Source organism: Pelobates fuscus, chromosome 6 (genome assembly GCF_036172605.1).
Source record: "Pelobates fuscus isolate aPelFus1 chromosome 6, aPelFus1.pri, whole genome shotgun sequence".
NCBI classification, from domain to species: Eukaryota; Metazoa; Chordata; class Amphibia; order Anura; family Pelobatidae; genus Pelobates; species Pelobates fuscus.
In genome coordinates this window covers 175,042,759-175,060,693 of record NC_086322.1, presented here as the reverse complement: position 1 = coordinate 175,060,693, position 17,935 = coordinate 175,042,759, and positions in this window count along the sequence as shown.

Sequence of the window (17,935 nt, the reverse complement as noted above, 5' to 3'; positions counted from 1 at the left end):
ATATGGTAAGGCGTTAGAGTGCTATAGGCGTAAGGTCAATATGACTATGTCCCGGTTTGTGCGCCACCTGGGTGGCAGAGTGGTTAGGCACTTCGAGTTAGAAGGGGTTAATGATGACATAATGAGACGGGATGGTGTTCATTTGTCCCCCGTTGAGTTAGATATCTTCAACATGGGCCTGCAAGCAGGAATTGAGGCTGCGCTGTCGGCGTGGTCGCGATGCCCACGCAGCTTAGTGCGCGAGGTGGGCATCGTGGTGGTGGGTTTCCCTGGACAGTGCAGATAAAAATAGGAACTTTGGGGAGACGACAACCTGCACGGAGCTGATGGCGAGGCTCATGGTACAGAATTTGGGAGAACTGTCTGTTGGGCAAACACCCAACAGCTGGCAGTGTTGGACAGAGTTAAACTTGTTATGTTAAATAAAGTTGTGGCCGTTGCCCTTACCCACAAGAATGAGGTGTCATGTGTATTATTGGGGGCAATGAGTTTTTGGTTGGGGGACTGGTTGGGTCAGCAGTCATGCAGCACCCAGGTTTAGTGTCTCCAAGCTCTGCCTGAACTCACACACACTCTTGTCAGGCTCACACACACTCTCTTGACAGGCTCTCTCTCTCACACACACAGGCACACACACACACACACACACACACACACACACACACTCTGACAGGCACACACACACACTCTGACAAGCTCACACACACTTACATTTTTCTTTTAATTGAAACCCACTCAGCCTGCCTACCTTTGGGAGAGCTGAGTGGACTTTCCCAGAGCTCCTCTTTGCTACCTCGCACTCTGAGACAGAGATAGAGAACATTATGTAATGAAGGACCACTTACCTGTGATGTGAATAGTAATGGAAAGACTTGGGTGACAGCAATTGCTGGGAGGCCACTAAGGGCACAACTTGAAATACCTTAGAACCTGGAGGAGTAATACCGTGTACATTATAATAGCAGAGTCTGCCAGACACTGGAGCCCTACAAGCAGTGGTGTATCCTGGTTTTGTGCTGCCCTAGGCAGGACAAAACTCAGGCGCCCCCCCCCCCCCGCGCGCGCCCCACCCAACCCTTTCCCCCCCCCGTCCCGCCTTCTAAATACACACACACACACAAATTCACTGACAGATACGCATACACACACTCACTAGCAGACACACACTCACTAGCAGACACACACTCACTGTCAGACACATACACTCTCTGATATATAATATAATATATAAATAATATATATAATATAATATATATATATATATATAATATAATATATATAATATAATATATATAATATATATAAAATATATATATATATATAATATATAATATATATATATATATTATATAATATAATATATAATATAATATATATATAATATAATATATAATATATATATATATAATATCATATATATAATATCATATATATATATAATATCATATCATATATATAATATAATATATATATAATATAATATAATATATATATAATATAATATCATATATATATATATATATATAATATCATATATATATATATAATATATATAATATAATATATATATATAATATTATAATATATAAATAAATAATAATATATATAATATATCATTAATTTAACCTACCCCCCCAGCCTCCTTACCTTTGGGAATGCTGGGGGGGGTTTCTTTACCTCCCTGGGGTCTAGTGGGGCTGCCGGTCGGGCTGCTGGGCTGGTTGCTGGGCGGGCGGCTGGCGAGGGAGCTCTTCCTCTGAGCTCTCTGCTCAGCTCCCTCGCGCGCCGCAGAGTGAGGCTGGGAGCCGGAAGATGACGTCATCTTCCGGCTCCCAGCCTCACTCTGCGGCGCGCGAGGGAGCTGAGCAGAGAGCTCAGAGGAAGAGCTCCCTCGCCAGCCGCCCGCCCAGCAACCAGCCCAGCAGCCCGACCGGCAGCCCAGTTAGCCGCAAGGCTAACAAGGCATTTGCCCTGGGCATTTGGGGGCGGCGTTTTTTGCCGCCCCCTGGAAAATGCCGCCCAAGGCAAATGCCTTGTTTGCCTCGCGGCTAATACGCCCCTGCCTACAAGGGCCAAGGAAATAGTTGTAAACATGTAAGTGACAACCAATATATTCCTTGCAAACAATTGAGGGGTAACACGAGCGACTTAGACTAAACCAGGTGGCATGAATATGAAAATACCAGCATATGACGTCAAACTTAAATTAATAGCATTAAGGCATATATCAAAATTTGAATAATGCAGAATCTCTGGAAAGTAAGTGAATCGTGAACCGGTTACATGCATAAACCCACGTTGACTGAAAATAATGGGATAGCCCAGAGACAGATGAACGTAGATAAGGGATTAATATAGCGAGGACCAAGTTGACAAACCAGCTTATATAGGGGAAATAATAGAGTAGAAAGGGTTGAGAACCGGAAAACTATCAATACATAAGAAAACCAAAAAATTTGCATAGGTAACTAGTAGCAGTATCAACAAGAATATGCAATGAAAAGTATCTACAAGGACCATAACGGTGGACAATTCAAGCTAACAAGTGTTAGCTCTCTGTAACCTTGTCCTTTGGCCTCACGCAGTTGTCTACTTCAGCAACTCATACAGCAGGAAACACTCTTGACCTCACCTTCACCAATCTCTGTACCACCTCTAATCTCTCCACTGTTCCATTTCCTTTGCCTGACCACCATCTGCTAACATTTGACATCAGCATACCCCGTACCCAAATTTCACCACCCTCAACTCTCCAATCTCGCAGAAACCTCAACTGTCTTGATCTCCAGCATTTCTCCACCAAACTCCAAACTCTCCTTTACCCATCCCAAATCTAACTTGCCCTAACTCTGCAACCTCACTCTACAACTCCACTCTCTCCTCTCAACTCAACATCATGGCACCTCCTACAATTAAATGCAGCAAGTGCCCCACAATTACAACCCTGGCACACCAAGCTGACCCGTTACCTCCAAAAATGTTCTACAACAGCTGAACGCTGCTGGAGAAAGTCTCACTTTGCATCTGACTTCCTCTACTATAAATTTATGCTGCGCTCCTACAGCCTGGCTCTTTCCGCTGCAAAAGTAAATGAATTTAACACCCTCATAAGTACACTGTCCCATCAACCCAAACACCTATTTCACACTTTTGATGCTCTTCTTCGCACTTTTACTCCCCCTCCTTCTACCACCATGTCCACCACAAACTTTGCATCTCACTTCACTGAGAAGATCTCTACAATCAGAGAAGAGATCACTAATTTCTCTCCTTCCCCTACCAATGCATCACCCAACCCCACTCCCTCCACCATTCTATACTCATTTGCACCTGCTACAGCAGAAGAGGTTTCTGCTCTGCTCCGGTCCTTCCGCTCCACCACCTGTTCCCTCGATTCTGTTCCCTCATATCTTATCTGCACTTTGTCTCCCTCTCTTGTTCTTCCTCTCACTAAAATTTTCAATCTCTCCCTTTCCTCTGGCACATTTCCCTCACCCTTCAAATATGCAACTGTAACCCCGATTCTGAAAAAGCCCAGCCTTGACCCCAAATCCCCATCCAACTACCACCCTATCGCTACTGCCATTTGCCTCCAAGATCCTTGAGAGCGTTGTGTACACCAGACTGACTGACTTTCTCGAATCCAACTCTCTGCTTGACCCCCTTCAGTCTGGATTCCGCGCTGGTCATTCTGTCGAAATGGCTGTGACCAAAGTATCCAACGATTTAATTGCTGCTTAATCTCTCGGCCATTACTCTATTCTAATTCTCCTTGATCTTTTTTGCTGCCTTTGACACTGTTAATCATCAACAGCTTATTCGTATTCTCCGTAATTTTGGTCTACAAGTGCTCCTCCTACCTCTCCCAGCTCTCCTTGAGTGTTTCTTTCTTTAACTCTGCCTTTTCCCCCCAACATCTCTGTCGGCATCTCCCAAGGTTCTGTCCTTGGTCCCCTACTGTTCTCCATCTATACTGCCTCCCTTGGTAAACTCATCAGCTCCTTTGGCTTCCGTTATCATTTCTATGCAGATGACATGCAAATCTACCTGTCCTCTCCTGATCGCTCTCAACCCATCTTGACTTGTGTCTCTGACTGCCTCTCTGCAATTTCCAACTGGATGGCTGCTCACTTCCTTAAACTCAACCTGTCCAAAACTGAACTTCTAGTCTTTCCTCCCTCAAGTGTTACTACACCCGTGTCTGTCTCCATCCAAGTCAACGGTGCTGCCATCACCTCTATCTCGCAGGCTCGCTGCCTGGGTGTTCTTTTCGACTCCAACCTCTTCTTCACCCCTCATGTCCAATCAATCGCCAAATCCTGTTGCTTCCATCTCAAAAACATAGTGCGCATCTTCCCCTATTTAACCCGGATGCGGCTAAGGTGCTGGTCCATGCTGTTGTTCTCTCTCGCCTTGACTACTGCAATACCCTTCTCAGTGGTCTTACGTGTTCCCAGATTGCACCGCTGCAATCTATAATTAATGTGGCGGCGAGGCTCATTTTCCTGTCCGCTCGCATCTCCCACGCCTCCCCGCTCTGTCAGTCCCTGCATTGGCTTCCAGTTAGATATAGGGCTCAAGCTGAAACTCTGGTGCTTGCTTACAAGTCTCTACATAATGCTGCTCCAACCTACCTCCCTAATACACAAGTATGTCCCGTCGAGGCCCCTACGCTCTGCCAAAGACCTACGTATATATTCTCTGTCCGTACTCCCACCTCTAATGCTCGCCTCCAAGATTTCTCCAGGGCTGCACCTCTTCTGTGGAACTCCCTTCCCTTCTCCGTAAGACTTTCACCCAGTCTCCACTCATTCAAAAAATCATTGAAAACTTACGTCTTCATGAAAGCATATATTAGACTGTTAGCAGGTTTTTATCCCCCACACCCCATGACTCCTCTCCTGCAACTGTCAAAATTTACCTAATAAGCCCTCAGTGAATACTTTTCTAGCAACCTACTTCGTACCCCTACTTTTACCCTTTGTGTCAATATACCCCACTCCCTCTAGAATGTAAGCTCATTGAGCAGGGCCCTCCACCTCTCTGTTCCTGTACATCCAGTTGTCTGGTTACAATTACATGTCTGTTAGTCCACCCATTGTACAGTGCTACGAAATCTAATGGCGCTATATAATAATAATAATATGAGAAGCTAACCAACAACCTGTAATTAGTAAAACTAAATCAAACTAAACCTTTGTTAGTTGATGAGTCCCATGAGGGTTGTAGTTAACGTAAGTACAGTAAATGTATATACAAGTTAGTTTATATTTGTGAACCACATGTGTAGGCCCAAGTTGGGCTTGACATGATTGATCCAGTCAATAGCGAAACTTAGCCATATAGGGGACCAAGACATATAATAGAAGTCAATATGTTCCAGTAAGGGGCCTTATACCGGAAGCTGAAGAAGGTATCACTGTGAAGCTACGTATTAATGAAATGCTGAATATAATAGTAGTAAAATTCGCCCTGAAAGAACAAACATACAATTAGTAGGAACCGATTATATCAGTCGTGGCAGGCCCGCCATGGCGACTTCTGTGAGCACGAGGTTGGGCCGGCTCAACTTAAAGATGTCATGTTTTAGTATAATAATGATGTCACAATATGTCTGATAGGTGTGGCATCAAAACTTATCTATATCCTAATTCACCTATTAGTGTAAAAACCTTCAGACAGAAAGTCGGATAGCACGACAAAGTCAATATCTTGTTGGATATCTGAATGTACAGGTGCACGTGCTCAATATTGAATTGTGTTATGATCGTATGCGTACGGAGGATCCTGCAAGGGTCAGCATCCTATTGACGGCATGGTTTAACAACGTATTTCTAGTCTTTCCAGTCTCTCATTTATTTACACCTTAAAGGACATCAGTTCTGAGAACCTTGTGTAACGGACCGTTTCGCTCAAAAGGGGATAAAAATCGTTTAGGCGATAATCCCCTTTTTCCTAGACCAGCAGCTACTGCAAGCGCCAATCTCCCGAACTGCAAACTGTACGAATTCTGGAAACTCCCGAACTGGAAACACACGAACCCTGGAATCAGCCGAACAGGAAAAGCATACAATCCGCTTACACTCCTGGCAGTCAGCATTCAATCCAATTCCCCCCAAAAACGAGACAACACATCGGTTTGAGGGTCAAGCAGAATCTGGTTTACTGAGGGCTACCTGCCCAGTATTTATGCAGGTCTCCCACCTGGTGGACACTCCCCTAAGGGACCACATGGAAGACTGAAACAGCAGACAGACATGTATCACTTTCGTACACACAGCCACAATACTTTCCCACAATGCATCCTGGCTTCCTCCTCTCTGTCCTGGAGATAATTGGAGAAGTAATTCAATTATCTCCCAGGGCAAAGGCAAGACTCCATTACACACGTGGGGACACAAAACAGAATATCACTTTAAAATACATAAAGACACATTTTATACATAAAACACAGACATGTAACATATCCCCAGATAGCTCAGGTCTGAGTGCACATTATTAGGTGAATGGCACCCAGACCACCCGAATACAGTTTAATTGCCATGGAGCAATTAATTAATTATACGAACAGGCTCCATGGCATTGCTATCTGGGTTAAACCATTCACATAAAACATAAACTACCGAATTTCCCTGCATTCACCAAATCCATACGAATTAGAACCAGGGGCTGGAGGTTCAGCGGTGCCTGCACGTAAAAGTGTCCGATTTTGGTGCATGAAAACCGGGCAGAAAAGTGCTGGCTGCCCGGGGAGCTCCAGAACACCGCCACCTAGCGGCCGCTAAGTGTAACAGCGGCCACCCAGTAACATTCAATTAAGCTGCGGTTAACCGCAGCTTCAGGGAGGTAAATTGGAGGCACACTCCAGCTTCTGGGTGGCCCATTAACAACGCCGGCCGGCTTCCCACGGCTCTGGGGAGGTTGGTAAATGGCTGTTTGTTCGGTAGATGGAATCTACCGAACTGCTGTGCAGAAAGGGAGAAATAAATCCTTCTGCACAGCAAAATTAACCCTTTAGCTGCCGGTCCATAATCTAAAGGCAGCAGGCGAGCAACCAGGCTTCTCCAGTTCACAGTGGCGTAGTTGGTTTCGCCACACCTTGCATGGAGGTTGGTGTTACTCTAGAAACTCGTGTCTGCTCCAGCATCAGCATTGTCCGTATTGGTAAGCATGAGCCTGAACAGTTCTGCTTTCCCGGCCGTTGCTGGGAAAGGAATGTTGCGTCTGCATAGCTCAGCCATAATACAAGGAATGGTCCATGACCTGATGGAACCTCCAAGGCATAGATGCCAGAAACTTAACATCTATTGGTCACCTGGATCCCTATAAGCCAGTAAAACCTACTCACTAAAAAGGTCTATATTGTGGGGGAGCCATCGTATCTGAATTCATATGAGTTTATGTTGTTCTTTTTGGTATGGTTGTAACCTGTAACTGAAATCTTTAGTATCCCATAAAGGAGGCAGAGAGGGGAAGGATAGGTCTATAACCTATGAAAAGAACCATAACTGAAAAATGGGTGAAAAGTCTGAAAAGCCAATGATGCTCCGAATTAATAACCTGGAAAATAATATGATTTGATAAGACATAAGGAAATGGATGTTAGCAAGACATCGTGAGTACTACCGTACCCCCCGTGTACAGATCCCATGGCGTCCTGGAAAGCCACAGGACCAAATATCCGCAGACAGGAATTGTAGTGTTAAACCATGCAATCATATATAGGGAAATCTCAAAATATAATTAGACATGACACATAAATATGTTTGTAAGCAAAACCGTAGACTGTGCAGAAATGTAAATATAGAAAGTGTGGCCCAAGGTGTATCGTCTATCGTAACTCATGTAATATGCCACATCGAAGGTAATACCTGTTTGTGACATCATGATAATCAGATTGAGGCAATATTATCGCTACATAAGGTGTTTGAGGAATATTTGTACACTCACAAGCGGAGAGCTGTGTACCCAGCTCTAGTGTTAATTGCTTCTAGGTCCGTTTAGGCGACCCACCCCTGCCTTGGATGTATGTTCTTATTGCCTAGTATGTTCTTATCGCCTGTTCTTATCACCTGGGTCAGCTAAACGGACCTAGAAGCAATTAACACTAGAGCTGGGTACACAGCTCTCCGCTTGTGAGTGTACAAATATTCCTCAAACACCTTATTTATATGCTTGTACTGTCTACACTATATTACATTATTCTTACAGGTGTAGACAATATTGTGGAAATCTTCCCTATTCTACATTTAAAGACACTGAAATTGCTGTGGACTTTTCCTCCAGAGAATTGTTTTTTCCTTTTACCATAAGGTGATTATTCTATTGTAAAAGCGCTACATCATCTTTTTTGTATTGTAATTGTTGGTGATAACAGAAAGGAGTCACATGTATGTTTAGCTGCTAAATTGATAAAATTGTTAATATTTATTGAATATATCGTACTCGATTTATAATCGCTAGTACCTACCCACTTTTATAATTTGTGTGACTGGTTAATGTTTTCTTTGATTGGATCAAACCCATATTTCTTTATAGAGGTAGCCGCAGCTTAAAGTGACAATATAGGCACCCAGACCACTTAATTTCATTGAAGTGGTCTGAGAGCAATGTCCATGTCCCTCCTTGACCCTGCAATATAAAACATTGCAGTTTTTAAAGAAACTGTCTCCTGCAGTTCCTGCACTCGCCGCACATGCACAGTAGTCCCCCCCCCCCCCCCCTTATCAGCTGACGTCAGCGGAGGAGGAGCACGACCCAATGATGAGGGACATCAGGTAAGAGAATGAAAGTTTTTTTAATTTTTGTTTTTAATACAGTTGTGGATGGGGGAGTGCGTGGGCAGAGGGACACTTTAGTGTTAGGAATATGTCTTTATATGGATTTAAATGAAGGGTCTTTCCCAATATGTACTTATTTAGAGAGTGCCTTTGGGTCTGAATCTGATTCCATGGCACAGAATTTATCTTTTCATGGTGTAAAACTCCTGTGTTTTCCACAGGTGGGGATTTTACTGTACAAAAGCAGCACTGTCACCTTTGGGGGGTGTTTTTATATTTTGAAGACTCCCAAAGATGGCATACCCACTTGTTTTGCTGTGGGGAAAACACTGAATGGAAATAAACTTACATGAAGACACAATATATTACAGAAGTTAAAAAAGATAAATATCCCCGTTGATTTAGGCATCAGGGTTCAAAGGACACTGTAGGCTCTCAGGACACTTTAGCTCATTGAAGTGGTCTGTGTGTAGGGTTGCCACCTTTTTTGAAAAAAAATACTGGCAATACTAATTTGCATAATTAATTATATATGCATGACATCACATGACACAACCTACATAATGGAATGAGAATATTTGGAAGGAGAAAATTCCCTAAATCACTAATAAACTGCTTACAATGTCTGTAGTTTGTCTGACTGCGTGTATAGCATTGTGTATGTGTGACAGTGTGTGTGTATATACTGTCTGAATGAGTGTGTGTATAGAAGTGTGTCTATAGCAGTGTGTGCATACTGTTGTCTGAGTGTGTGTCCATGTCTGTATACTGTGAGCTAAATACATGCACACAGACTGCTAAATACACTCACACAGACTGCTGAATACACACAGACTGCTGAATACACACAAACTGCTGAATACACATACACGCAGACTGCGGAATACACGCAGACTGCGGAATATACGCAGACTGCTGAATACACACACAAACACACAGACAGCTGAATACACATACACGCAGACTGCGGAATACATGCAGACTACTGAATACACACACAGACAGCTGAATACACATACACGCAGACTGCGGAATACATGCAGACTACTGAATACACACACAGACAGCTGAATACACATACACGCAGACTGCGGAATACACACATACTGCTGAATACACACACAAACACAGCCTGGTGGCTGGTGCCAATATTGCAGAAAATACTCCTAACAGAAAAATACCGGTAATTGCATTGTCGGTATATTTGCAAGACCGGCACTGGCCACACAGCATAAAATACAGGCTGTGCAGTGTTCCAGGTCCCTTAACCTTGCAGTGATAATGATTGCAGTTTTTGATAAACTGCAATAATTATCTGACAGGACTCCATCTGTAGTGGCTGTCTACCAGACAGACATTAGAGAGATTTCTGGGTCGTTAGGCGACTTTTGGTCGACTAACTGACGCTGGTTGTCTTTACACTATGCATGAGGACATCCAGCTTCATGTAAAACCCCATAGCAAAGCATTGTATTAGGATTAGCATGCGCATAATGCCCCACCCCCGTCAGCTGACCTCAGCAGGGGAGGTGCGCATGTAGAGCCTAAACAAGCACTGAGGAACATCGGCGCTGGGCTCAGGTAAGTGACAGAAGGAGTTTTTAACCCCTTTTGCAACAAGGGGGGGGGGGTGGGGGGCTTAATATATCATTATTTTAAATCTTGTATTTGTTATTTGTGTATTAAAGTATATACTCCATTTTTTACTACAACAAGTCTTCCTGGTATAATATTCTTCATTTCCAACTTGGACAAAGGGGTTTTTGCTACTCCGCAATTGGCATAATGCACTAAAACTATAGGGAGCTATAGTTTCCCTTTAACAAAAGCACTATAGTTTCCCTTTAACCAAAGCAAATGAGTATTCATCAATTCAATTCCCTCCTTCCCAATGGGAAGAACGGAGTAAAAGGGACAGACTTTTTTTGCCTTACAAATAAAATACAAAAAGAGGATAATCTATGTATAGAAAAACTTTACCGAGATTATATTTAAAAAGTGTTTTACGTAATTTACAAATTTGAGACCATACTCCTTGTTAACCTCTAGCACGATCCTAACAATCACAATATTGAATTATAGCGTTACCTTATAAGGCACCATCAAATAAAAGGCCTATTACAGAACGAGTTCACATAGGTGTGGTTATAGTTGTGCTTGCCTGGATTGATAGGTTTGACACCATACACTCAAAGTCTTGCTCAATTTAAATGTTTTAATGCACTATTAACATCTAGTAGTTAGTCATGCATTCCTAACATATGCTTTGCTATAAAAAAAATCTCAAAATAAGTAATGCTCCCCTATTTAGTCACTTCAAGTAGCAGGGTAATCTGTTAGTATCAGTAACCATTCAGTATTGTGTTAAGGTAGTGTAACAGGAAAAAACAAACGCTTAAATTGAAATACTTCCATTCAACAGAAGGGAATATTCATATAATAAACGTATACATAATAATAAGGGTTGAAGAATGCCCAAAGCTAATACAAAAACATGAAATTGAGACAAATAAAAAGAGGGGGGAGGGGGTGGGAGAATAAAAAACAGAAAATGCCAACCTAGCTATGCCAACTTTTATTTCTTTTTGGAATATTTATATGTAGGACAGGGGCATAGCTAGCAGCAAATCTTGGTTACCTATGGCTGTTGACAAATAAAATTTGTGTGAACCAAAAGGTGCTTCTTTAAAATTTACAATAATATATAAATAGCAGTAATAGCACTCAGAGGGCACTCCTATTAACCCACATGAAAATAAAAATGTTTAGGTGATACACCACCGTTTTTTCACAAAACACTAGAGTGGACTGGAGTGCTGAAGAGCACTGAGACTTATGGACCTTGTAGTCTCACATTCTATGTTCGGGAAGGGAACATTCACAAAGGGCGGATATGACGTGTCAGAAGTTTCCCCTTTGCCCGACACATCACTCCCAATCCCCCCCTTCTCCACGAATGTAAGAACAAGGAGAACATGGGGTTACAAGCACCTGTTATACTGCACCACTCATGAAACAAGCATTTCATTGCACTGAAAACTTAGGAACATCCTCTTAAAAAAGGGGTAGAAAAATCAAGAATACACTGATTGAGAAAGCCTGGACACGGGGCGAAACGCATCTCGGAGACCTCGAGGACTTAGAACATTCTTTTAAATCTTTTATTCTTATTTGTGTATTAAAGTATATACTCCATTTTTTTCCAACTTGAACAAAAGGGTTTTTGCCACTCCACAATTGGCATAATGCACCAACAATTTGAGGCCAGTATTTTATAGGCTCCTGACCTGTAAGGAATCATATACTTACCTTGGCGGTCCGCCAATCAGCTGTTCCTCCAATCGAGCGGACCGCCTCCTTTAGTCTTCAAACCCGATCTGATAGTGTCCCGGACACTGTGTACATGCCCCTTTTTATGACGCGGCGCACGCGTGCCGACATCAGACAAAGGGCAGTACTATCGGCAGGAGTTACAAACACCCTCTTACGTTTTGGGAGCGTGACTACATTAATTATGTCCCCAAACATTATAAAAGCTCACTTAACCAATTTTTCAGTGCCCTGTTGTGGTTCCTAGACATGTCCCAAGAGTGCGTTTTGTATCTGGTTTAGTGTTTATATGGTTTTGACTTGGCTTCTTCCCTGCTAATCCTCTTTGGGAGAATGACCGTAGTTTAGTTTATGACTATAAGGAGTTTGTCATTGCATTTAAATGTGCTTTTGATCCACCAGGGAGACAAGCCAATGCAGCAAGAACATTGAAACAAGGGAATCGGTCCTTAGTAGATTATGCCTTAGCATTTCGCACTCTAGCAACAGAAATAAAATGGAATAATCGAGCCTTTGTAGACGTATTCCTTAATGACTTATCTTATTCCATTTTAGATGAGGTAGCTGCTAGATAATTACCTGAGAATCTGGAGGAACTCATCACTTACCTATCTCTTATAGATGAGAGATTAAAACACAGGCAAAACACTAGGGAGAGGCCTAGAAGACCTACTTTAAGATTAGCTCCTACCTTCCCATCAGATTCCATGGCTTTAGCTAGTAGGAGTGTCTGAGGCAAAATGAATACATAGAATCAGAAAAAAAGTCTTCTTATACCCATCACCTTGACACATGAGAGAAAAGAGAGAAAAGAGATACATACATCTGCTCTATTAGATTCTGGGGCTGCGGAGAGTTTTATAGATAAAACTTTTGCTCAAAAGTATTCTCTTCCTCTCTATTGAGGCCATAGATGGTAGACCTTTAGTGGAAGCAATATCACTTAAGAAACTCCTATACTTATGGCAGTTGGTGTTCTTCATAAGGAAATAATAGTATTGCAGACCATTTCTTCACCTTCTTTTCCCATTGTTTTAGGTTACCCGTGGCTAACCAAGCATAACCATGTTATAGATTGGGAGAGGGGTGAAATAGTGAAGTGGAGTTCTTCTTGTGAAAAGAGATGTGTTTCTGAGATTAAACCTCTTGGCATGATCAATGTACCCTCTTTACCTCCTCTATCCACAAAGATACCAGAGATGTATCGTGATATAGGAGAGGTATTTGATAAAAAGGAAGCCGATAATTTGCCCCCCACATTGTTCTTACGATTGTGCCATCGACTTACTTCAAGGTACTATGCCTCCTACAGGTTCTGTATATCCTCTTTCTCAGAAGGAGAATATCATATTGGAGGAGTACATAAAAGAAAATCTTGCTAAAGGTTTTATTAATAGGTCTTCCTCGCCTGCTGGGGCTGGGTTCTTTTTTGTGTCTAAAAAAGAAGGGGATCTTAGACCATGCATCGATTATCGGGGGCTCAATAAGATAACCATCTGTAATGTGTATCATATACCCCTTATTACAGAACTTTTTAATAGACTCAAAGGTTCTAGGATTTTTACTAAATTAGATTTGCGAGGGGTATATAATTTAGTGAATATCAAACAAGGAGATGAATGGAAGAAGGCCTTCAACACTAGGTATGGCCACTATGAATACACAGTGATGCCATTCGGTTTATGCAATGCTCCGGCCGTCTTTCAGGATCTCATAAATGACGTCTTAAGAGAGTATCTACATCTTCAGAGTTCATCATAGTATATCTAGACGATATTTTGATATACTCCTCTTGTATAGATGAACATCACAAACATGTAAGAAAGGTACTCCAAACATTTTTAATGAATGCTTTATTCTGCAAACTAGAGAAATGTCTCTTTAATCAAGAAAAAGTGAATATCCTGGGTTATGTTATATCAGAATCAGGGTTCCAAATGGATCCACAGAAATTGAAGGCCATTAACGATTGGCCTATTCCTAATGGGTTAAAGGCTATCCAGAGCTTTATAGTATTCTCCAATTATTATAGGAGATTCATCAAGGGATTTTATTCTATCCTTTTCCCCATTACTAACATGACTAAGAAAGGAATGGCTAATCAAGTATGGACCACAAAAGCATTAGCTGCCTTTGATTCCCTCAAGGGAGCATTTGCTTCAGCCCCAATTCATGCAGACCCTTCTCCTCCATTTCTTTTGGAGGTGGACGCTTCTGACTCAGGTATAGGGGATATACTGTCTCAAAGAAAGGCTCCAGACAAACCTCTTCATCCTTGTGGTTTCTTTTCTAAAACGTTGTCCAATACAGAAAGAAATTATGAAATTGGGGATAGAGAATTGTAAGCCATTGTACTAGCCCTAAGAGAATGGCGCCATCTGCTTGAAGGTTCTCTCACTCCTATTACCATTCTTACTGATCATAAGAATTTATTATATATAGGGGAGATCAAGAGATTGACTGCTAGACTGACCCGTTGGTCCTTGTTCTTTTCTCATTTTAATTTTGTCTTAACCTATAGACCAGGTACTAAGAATACCAAAGCAGATGCTTTGTCATGTCAATATGAACCCATGACACCCACCGGAGTTGAAGTGTCCCCCATTATTCCTAAAGAAAAAATAATAGCGGCTACCCAGTTCCGAGTTACTTCTGAGTTACTGAATACTCTAGGAGAGAGACAAAATGAGTCACCTAGTCAAACCCCTCAAAACACTTGATATGTTTGTCAGGGTACCTGTGGTTACTGCCCAGGCAGGAATCCAGCCACATGATGAGGACACTCCTCACATTCCCTCCTCTTATTTTGGCCATTCAAACGCTGGCCGCGGCAGCTCCGCCCCTTTTTATGATGTGGCGCATGCACGCCGACGTCATGACGTTGATGACGTCACGGCCCGCCAAAACTTTCTAATTAGGACGTTTTGGGGGCGTGGCCATCACTTGAAGAGCCAAACTAAAAAAAGGACTCATTTGCAATAAATCATTGCCCTGTCGTGGTTTTAGCTTGATTGTTCCTATAGTGAATACTGTGGTTTGGTTTATTGGTATTTGACTTGGCTCTGATTTTGACTATTCTGTGTTCTCCATCCCTTTGACTCGGCTTGTATATTTGCCTACCTGTTTTCTGGCTCGGCTTGTCCCTGACTATTCTCTGTCCTTTCGTACATTAGTCCGACCATTCTAAGGCCTGGTATACATTCTCCTATTTTTGCATTCTGCGTATTGGATCCCTGTGTCGTTCCTGACAATGTTCCCCTTGATCTAAGAAAAAAATTGTTATCATTGTGTCATGATAATAAAACCGCTGGACATCTGGTAATAAAAAAGACCTTCTCTCTCATTTCTTCTCAGTTCTCAGTGGCGGCCTTCTGTATCTCTTGACGTTAAAGAATACGTACAATCTTGTCATGTATGTGTTCAATCCAAGACACCTCATACTTTACCATGTGATTTACTTCAACCATTGGAAATATCCAAGAAACCATGGTCTAGTATTTCTATCGATTTTATAGTAGGCCTATCTACATCTAATTGTCACACTGTCATACTTACCATTGTTGACAACTTCTCTAAAATGGCACATTTTGTACCTTTGCGTAAACTTCCCTCCTCAGTTGAATTGACGGATATATTTTCCAGAGAAGTGTTCAGATTGCATGGATTACCACAGGACATAGTGTCGGACAGAGGTCTACAATTTATATCACGATTATAGAAGGAATTCACTACTCGTCTTGGTATCAAATTATTCTCTCATCTGCTTATCACCCACAGTCAAATGGGGCAGCTGAAAGAACTAATCAGTCGTTGGAACAATATTTAAAGGGACACTCCAGGCACCCAGACCACTTCTGCTCATTGGAGTGGTCTGGGTGCCAACTCCCACTACCCTTAACCCTGCAAGTGTAATTATTGCAGTTTTTCATAAACTGCAATAATTACATTGCAGGGTTAACTCCACCTCTAGTGGCTGTCTACTAGACAGCCACTAGTGGTTACTTCCTGGTCCATAGCACAGGAAACCTGTGCTAGAGCGTCGTTGGACGTCCTCACGCTGTGTGAGGACCTCCAGCGTTGCTCAAAACCCCATAGGAAAGCATTGAAATGATTTTTCAATGCTTTCCTATGGGGAGACGTAATGCGCATGCGCGGCATTTCCGCGCATGCGCATTAGGTCTCCTCGGCCGGTGGGCGAGATCAGTCTCGCCCACCGGCCGATGCAATCACAAGGAGGAGCGTCGCGGAGGAGGAGACAGCGGCGAGGGACATCGCCGCTGCCTCAGGTAAGTCACTGAAGGGGTTTTCACCCCTTCATTAACCGGGGATCGTTTTCCTGGCACTGGAGTTTCCCTTTAAGATGCTTTATTTTACAAACTCAGGACAATTGGGCGGCTTTGATTCCCTGGGCTGAATATGCTCATAACTGTAAACAGAGCGAATCCACTACACACAGTCCATTCTATCTCAATTATGGTTTTCACCCTACTGTTCCGGCTTTGTTTCTTTGTTTCTTTATCGGAAATGTCAGTTGTGGAGGATTATTTGGTGAACCTTCGAGACAAATGGGAAAAAATTCGGCACATCCTGATGCGTTAATCTTCTGTGCAGAAGAACTACGCTGATAGACATAGACAATCGGCTCCTACTTACCAAGTCGGTGACAAAGTTTGGCTTAGTACCAAACACATTAGTTTGAGGGTGCCATCTATGAAACTCGCTCATCGATACATTGTCCTTATAGGGATTTATGTCATGTGAATCCTGTGTCTTACAAGTTCCAATTGCCTCCTGCATTACGTATATTTTCTTTGTTGAAACCTCTCATTTGTAACAAGTTTACTGAACATGCCCGTTCTCCTCCACCTGTCCTTGTGGAGGATCATGTGGAATACTGCCTCCTTCAGTCTTCATATCCGATCTGATAGTGTCCCGGACGCTGTGCGCATGCCCAGTTTTATGACGCAGCACACGCGTGCTGACGTCAGACAAAGGGCAGTACTATGGGCGGGATTTACAAACTACCTATTACGTTTTGGGGGCGTGACTACATCAATCACTTCCCCAAACATATTAGCTCACTTAACCAATGTTTCAGTGCCCTGTTGTGGTTCCTAGCTTGCTAGTGTCCCAAGTGTGCATTTTGTATCTGGTTTAGTGTTTCTGATCGCTGGTTCCCTTGACTCGGCTCTGGAATTTAGTTATTTGCTGATTTCTGGTTCCCTTTGACTTTGGCCTGTTTTGATTATTCTCTTTTTCCTTATCTTCAGACCAGTCATACTAAGGTCCGGTTTAGGTAATTTTTCTTTACCTATCGGAGGGTTAATAAAAAAAGGTGGTGTATAACTTAAACACTGGAGAGTACTTTTTGTTTTTTACTACCTGTGGCTGTTATACAGAATATATTCCCTTAATTTGGAGAATTGAAGATTCTTTAAGTTTTATCTTTTATTGAAACAGCAATTCATACTTATCTCTAATATAAAGTAAGGTTTCTGTCAAGATTTCTGTAGTTATTTACAAGATTCAGATATTAAAACTTATATCTGAACATATTTTAAATCTGTACATATTTCATATATTTTGAATCTGTTGATGTCAATAGCTTTATAAATCAACAGAGTTGTCACTATTGTAAGTGGCTATTAAGTATTCACAAAAGTAATTTTCTCTGGTTCAGACAAAATTGTACTGGTAATATGAAATACTACACACAAGCAGAAGTTAAAAAAAAATATTTTTTTTGGAAAGGGTTATGAGCTTCATATGACTCATACTATTTATTTGGAAGTGACAAAGTGCAACAGACGAGACCTTCTAACATT